This window comes from Schistocerca serialis, chromosome 1 (genome assembly GCF_023864345.2).
Source record: "Schistocerca serialis cubense isolate TAMUIC-IGC-003099 chromosome 1, iqSchSeri2.2, whole genome shotgun sequence".
NCBI lineage: Eukaryota > Metazoa > Arthropoda > Insecta > Orthoptera > Acrididae > Schistocerca > Schistocerca serialis.
In genome coordinates, this window is record NC_064638.1 from 830,648,230 (window position 1) to 830,655,386 (window position 7,157).

The following is a 7,157-nucleotide window of genomic DNA, read 5'->3' on the forward strand; positions in this document are numbered from 1 at the left end:
ACCGCACGACCACGAGCTGCGGACTGCGGCTGAGATGTTGCTCTAATCTATAATTTCTTACTTTCAGTCAACTCAGGTCACAAAACAATTGACCGATTTTGTTTTCAATTTTTTTCTTGGTGTATAAGCAATATCAGCGCAGTAACTACGGTGGAAGCTTGAACTAACAACTGTTAATAACAGATATGCATTCGACTGGCCAGTTGTGAGCAGGCAGAGTTAAGCAGTGCACGTGTGGCCGTAGTGTGTCTACATTCTAGTGTCACAAATCGTAATAGACCAACATTTCTAAACCAAATATTCTACAGAATGTTTTGAAGAAGAGGAAAAGTGTGTAAAGTTTGTCCCGCACACCCTTACCCCGAACAAAAACGACGCGTTGACGCCTGCCACAACTTGATTGAAATCCAGATTTGTGGAAAAAATAATCATGGTGACGAGACATGGTGTTATCAACACAAACCAACCACGAAACGACAAAGTGCAGAAAATCACACGAAGGTTCAATGCTTTGACGACACAATCGACATTCAAGCCATTGAGACGCGCGAGTTGAACGCCAGTCCAAATGATGACTTTTTTGTCAGGTTCACAAGGTTGTATGAATATTCTGTTCTTTGTACTCAGGTGAGGGGAGACAATGTAGTAAACTTGAAGAGTTAAAACCACTACCTTTTCTTTACTTTTTTATTAATATAGTCTCGTAACTTCGAGACTGTTGGGGGAAATGTGGTTCTGTGGTTCTCTGTTTGTTCATGGTAGAAATGGCTCTGAGCACTATGGGACTTAACATCTGAGGTCATCAGTCCCCTAGAACTTAGAACTATTTAAACCTATCTAACCTAAGGACATCACACACATCCATGCCCGAGGCAGGATTCGAACCTGCGACCGCAGCCGTCGCGCGGTTCCAGAAATGCGGAATTTTTTGTGGGACATGATGGAATATTCCTGCTTTAGCCCCTGTAGTTTCGTGAAGTACCGATAGGCGGCGGCGCTACACATATCCTTCACCGAGCGAGGTGGTGCAGTGGTTAGCACACTGGACTCGCATTCGGGAGGACGACGGTTCAATCCCGTCTCCAGCCATCCTAATTTAGGTTTTCCGTGATTTCCCTAAATCGTTTCAGGCAAATGCCGGGATGGTTCCTTTGAAAGGGCACGGTCGATTTCCTTCCCCATCCTTCCCTAACCCGAGCTTGCGCTCCGTCTCTAATGACCTCGTTGTCGACGGGACGTTAAAACAACACTAACCTAACCTAACCTACATACCCTTCAAAATGGTGTGTGTAATTGAGATGCGTTCCAGGCAGAGAACTGTTACTGAGTTTCTTTTGGCGGAAAACCAGAGCATGGCAGATATTCATAGGCACTTGCAGAATGTTTACAGAGATAAAAACACGGTGCGTCGTTAGGTGAGGCGTCTGTCATCATCGCAACAAGGTCGCATAAACCCGTCCGATGCCCTGTGCACCGGCCGGCCACACAGAGCTGTGACTCCTGCAATATTGGAACGTGCAGGCATTCTCATTCGTGGTGATGGACCGATCACAAACACCTTCCTGCACAACTGGACATCTCTCTTGGTAGTGCTGACACTCGTCCACCAGCTGGGGTACTCAAAGATGCGTGCCCGCTGGGTTTCTCGCTGCCTAACAGAAGATCATAAAGAGCAACGAAGGACCATCTGTGTTTAATCGGTTGCAAGTCACGAGATTGATCGTGACAATTTTTTTGTCGAACATCGTCACAGAAGAAGAAAAAGTCCAAAGCCGAACCCTCAGGTGGTAAAGTCACGATGACTGTCTTCTGGGACTCCGAAGGGGCTGATGTCGTCCCTGTTGTGTAACGATCGGCTCTGACGTGCACTGTGCTACCCTCAGGAAATAAATTAAAAAAAAAATACTTCAGCGCGTTCGTCGCCACAAAAAGGCAAACGAACTTTTCTTCCAGCACGATAACGCAAGACCTCACACAAGTCTACTTACCCGAGACAGTTCACGAAACTTCATTGGACTCTTCTTCCTTATCCACCCTGCAGCCCGGATCTCGCACCTTCCGACTTCCACCTGTTTTATCCGATGAAGGATGCAAAAAAATGGTTCAAATGGCTCTGAGAACAATGGGACTTAACACCTTAGGTCATCAGTCCCCTAGAACTTAGAACTACTTAAACCTAAGGACATCGCACACGTCCATGCCCGAGACAGGATTCGAACCTGCGACCGTAGCAGTCGCGCGGTTCTGGACTGAAGCGCCTAGAACCGCTCGGCCACCGCGGCCGGCATGAAGAATGCACTCCGCTGGAAGCAGTACGTGGATGATGATGAGAAGGCTATGGATGCAGCAACACGTTGGCTCTGACGTCGACCAGTGGAGTGGTACCATGCGGACATACAGGCCATTCCAATAAGTCATCGTAAGGCCGTCGCACCGAACGAAGAATACGTTAAAGAATTGGATTTTGTAGCCAAAAGAGTGGGGCATAATTTGCTGTATTGGAATGCTGAATACAACCAATCTGCTTTGAGAAAAAAAAAATGTATTGCATTACTTGTTAATCGCCCCTCGTAACTCACAGTAGAATGTCGATAGCGCCTTATGTATCTATGGAGGTGAAGTCATGTCCGTTCGTCAAACACTTGTGGTCGTTCTTTGCGGCTGTATACACGTGTTGCAATTTTGTCTCTGCGATACGGGCAATCCACTTTAGAGGCTGCTAGCCTCGTAAATCCGAATTCTTGTGTGGTCTCCGATATGCTACTACCCACACGTCCCGCACCAATATCATCCCATGATCAAACTCGTGATGCGGTGATGTGTTCACTACATACCTCTCAGTAACAGACTCCTTAAATATCGGTTCTGCATTCACACCATAAGCCACATCCAGCAACAACATCTGGATGTACTACTCGGCACATCCTAAAACTGGCCAGGTCCTTCCATGACTGTTGACCATTCACTTTATAAATTCATTATACACTGCCTGGATAACAAAAAAGAGGTACCCAGAACGGGAGAAGGGAACGAAATGAAACTTCGAAGGGTGCCATAAAGCTGTTGTATCCTCTCCTGAGGCAAGCTGATCCACAACTGCTACTGGTTCTTAACTTCATGGATACTGGCACTGGGCGGAGATGACATCGAAGTTGGTCATACTCATGACCTATTGGGAACAGATATGTGGCCACGTAAGTATATCAACATCACGCAGACAGTTCATAGAGACGCATGTCATTTGTGGACTAGCATTGTACTGTTGAAAAACGGTATCCTGTGCTGTCGCATGAAAGATAACATATGAGGACGCAGGGTGTCCATGACTCACTACCAGCCGTAACTTGTGGTCATACCCGATGGTTTCCCACACCATGACGTCAGAAGTGAGACCACTGTGTCTCTCCAAAATATTCTAAGTATGGGAGCTCTCCCCAGTTAGCCGCCATACTCAATGACGATGGCCAAACCGGTAGTGCAGAACCGCGATTCATCGCTGAACACATCGTGACGTCATTCATCAGCAGTCCATGCTTCACAGTCATGTCAACATTCCAAACGTAGCCACCTTAGTTGTGACGTTAACGGCAACCTACACGTCTGACGGTATTCCCTAGTCCGGCTGCTGCTAGTCTCCGACCAGTGGTGTGGGTTGACACAGAACGTTGCAGGAAATCCATTGCTAGTTCTCGCGTGGCAAGCGCAGATGTAAAGGAATTACGAAGTACTTGGCACACAAATGGCGATCCTCCTTTGTGGTCGTGAAACGTGGTCACCCATAACCTTGACGATGAGCATGCCTTCCTTCATGTTCCCATGCAACCCAACATTGGCCCACTGTCACATCCGAACGCCCTGAAAATCCTGATATTGCATGATTCAAACAGTCAGCTAAATGGAGACCCGACAATGAAACCCTGTTCCAACTCTGCCAGTGCTGATACCCCACTTTCTCACACAACCATATGGCATCTGCACGTCCTTCGCAGCAAGCACTCAACGTATGACCCGTTCACGTTCCTTATATGGCCTACCAGGCTTTGTAACAATACAAAGCGCGAACAACACTAATGTACTATGGTGGTCGTTCTATCTGCCATAGAGAATTGCAACTCTAATCATTTAGATACCCGCCAATAAAGTGTATGTTTATGTGTACATCTTTTTTCATGCAGTGTATTAAGTCGATCAAGACAGTTTCAATAGAAACATATTTCTTTATATCTTCCACTCCGTGCCATTCAGATTTACGAGGGTTGCCCATAAAGTAAAGCACCGCATTTTTCTTCTTCAACAGTCGTCTATTGAACATAATGAGAATTACACGTAAGAAAGAATGGTGTTTTATCTACACACCCTATTTTTTCACGTAATCTCCATCCCGTTCTATGGCCTTCCTCCAGCGCGAAACTAGGACGTGTATCCCCTGTCGGTACCAATTCTTGTCCTGGTGGCGGAACCAGTGCTTCACTGTTTGAATCACCTCCTCATCGTCTTCAAAAAGTCTTCCACGAATGGCATACTGTAATGGCCAGGTGTGACAGCCGTGGATGGTCTTCCTGACGGCTGCAAATCGTTGAGCTCCGTCGAACCGCCACCTAATGACTCCACCCTCCGTGCCGACGGACTAACTATACTTCTGTCGACAGCAGATGCTCCATAGACTTAGCACAAGTGTTTGTGAATATTCCCCACAGTTTCTTTCTCTGCAGTGAGAAATTCAATGGCGGCACTTTGCTTGTATGGGACATCACTTACAACGCCATTTTCAAACTGTACTGCATCTACGCTATCGGTCGGAAGCGACGGAAACTTGGCGCTCTCACTCAGGAGACTTCAAATAATACATACGTAACGTTTCGCATTCGTAGTATTGTTTTCGGCTGAGAAAAAAAAACGCGGTGCATTACTTTCTGGGGGACCCTCGTAGGTGTTACTGAGTTCCCTAAATTATTTCAAGCGAACGCGTGGCTGTTCCGTTCGGAAAGGCGGCGGCTGTTGTTTTTCCTCATCCTTGTTTGTGTGGGATAGCTTTCCGTCTCGAACGGACTCGATGTTTACTAGATGTTAAACTCTAACACCCCTTTTCTGTTATTTAAAAAGCGAACAAACAAGTTCATTTAGAGCAACAAATGAAACGGAGACATAACAGGACTTAAAAAGGTTCAAATGCCTCTAAGCACTGTGGGACTTAACGTCTGACGTCATCAGTCCCCTAGAACTTAGAACTACTTAAACCTAACTAATCTAAGGACATCACTCACATCCATGCCCGAGGCAGGATTCGAACCTGCGGCCGTAGCAGGAGCGCGGTTCCGGACTGAAGCGCCTAGAACCGTTGTGCCACAGCGGCCGGCCATAACAGGACTCCCTGTAATTCGAAAGGTGCATAAGGAAGAAAACTGATGTCCTTACGTCTATAGTGGCACAGGTTCTCTACGAGTCTGATTTCACCGCACCATAAAACCCGAAAATAAAACCACATTTGATGAAGTTAGTGCTTCTCTGACCGTCTGCTTCATCTATCACCTGACTATGTGCCAAAGTAGACTGTTTCGATAACTACATCAACAAACAATACAAGTAACATTTACAAAAATATCAGTGGTCCAGCCAAAGTAGAGGGATAGCTACAGAAAGGCGGAAGAGAAATAATGCATCTACTGAATCACCTCAGGGAGAAAGGCGCTTCATACCTTTGTCCCAGCCATCCACATTTAGGTTTTCCATGTTTTCCCAGAATCGGCGTGTATGGGCGTTGCTAGGCAACTTTCGATTTCCTTGGTCGCTTTTTCTTTAAAAAAAAAAAAAAAAAAGAAAAGAAAAACGGCAGAGAGATTAGTGTCAGTCTGTGCGCGGCTCTGAGAAAGGTGCACAGGGTGTGCGATTGAGTGAGTCGATGGATTGGTCAGAGCGACAGAGACGTTGGAGAGATCCGTGAGGGAGCTGGAGTGACGTCAGGGCGAGAATGGCTCGGCGCGGCACATATGGGCCACCGGGGGCGGGCGCGCGCGTTACGGCGCCTGGGCGCAGCCGCGGCCGCGGCCGGGGTCACTGTGTCGCCGCCCGCCTCTTTGTGTGCGCCGTGAAGAACGCGCGGTCCACATTCCCGCTTAATCGCGATGCTGCAGATCGCGAATGGCCGCCGTTAGCTGGGAATTCCTCACAGCTGCGCGAGGATCTCCCACCCACACCTCGTCCAAGTTTCCTGGCGCCTCGGTCGCGTAGGTCACAGCTCGTTATGAGGAACGTGACCTGAAAACACAGTCTCTTGTTTTCGTTTTTTCAGTTTACATCTACCGTGGTCATTATGCCTCTTCCGAAATAGTTCTTTTGTCAAAGATATGGTTACACTGAGTATCGTCGGAAATATGTGACTGGTTCGAGATTTATATGACTTACAGAACCAAGTACGTTTTACTGGACTGGGAATATTCCACAGAAACGAAAATAACATCTAGATTGACCAAAGGAAGCGTTATACGCTCTCTAGTGTTTACAATACACAAAACGATATGTCATACTGGATCAGCAGCACTATAAGATTGTTCGCTGACGGCGCTGTTGTGTACAGGAGAGTATCATCGTTCAGCAGTCTTACGGAATTTTAGAAAGACTTGGACAAAATCTTCATTTGATGTGACGGATGGCAGCCGTCTGTAAATGTGGGTATGCGTAATATAAAGCCCATAATAGACAGAAAGAACCCGATGGTAGCTGATTAAAAGATTTCTGATCAACATCCTGACCATTTCATACTAGCTGATCAAAAGCGCCCAGACATCTATTGGTAGACATTAATACACCTATTGGTGGACATACACCCTTCGCCTTTATGACGGATTGAACTGTGCTGGGGACACTTTCAATGAGTTGTCTGAATACCTGTGGACGAATGGAAGCCCAATCACTCAAGAGCCGAAATCAGAGAGATGTTGGACACAGGAGTTCGGAACGAAGTCGACGTTCGGACTCATCCCAAAAGTGTTTCGTTGGGTTCAGGTCTGGGCTGGGGTCAGATCAGGCTAGACCACTTCAGGAATTTTATTGCTCCACAGATGCTGCTTTATGACAGGCTGCATTTTCATGCTGACAAACAATCGTCTTCTCCGAACCATTCCTCTGCTGTACGCATAACATAACGCAGTAAAATCGCT

The 7,157-nt window shown here is 46.8% G+C and overlaps 1 non-coding gene across 1 annotated transcript; it reads left to right on the plus strand.

The window, feature by feature from the left end:
* Positions 1-1,016: 1,016 nt before the first annotated feature.
* On the plus strand, positions 1,017-1,089 carry Trnaa-cgc (transfer RNA alanine (anticodon CGC)). Its single transcript has one exon. It is a non-coding gene; the product is annotated as a tRNA-Ala (tRNA).
* The last annotated feature ends 6,068 nt before the right edge of the window (positions 1,090-7,157 follow it).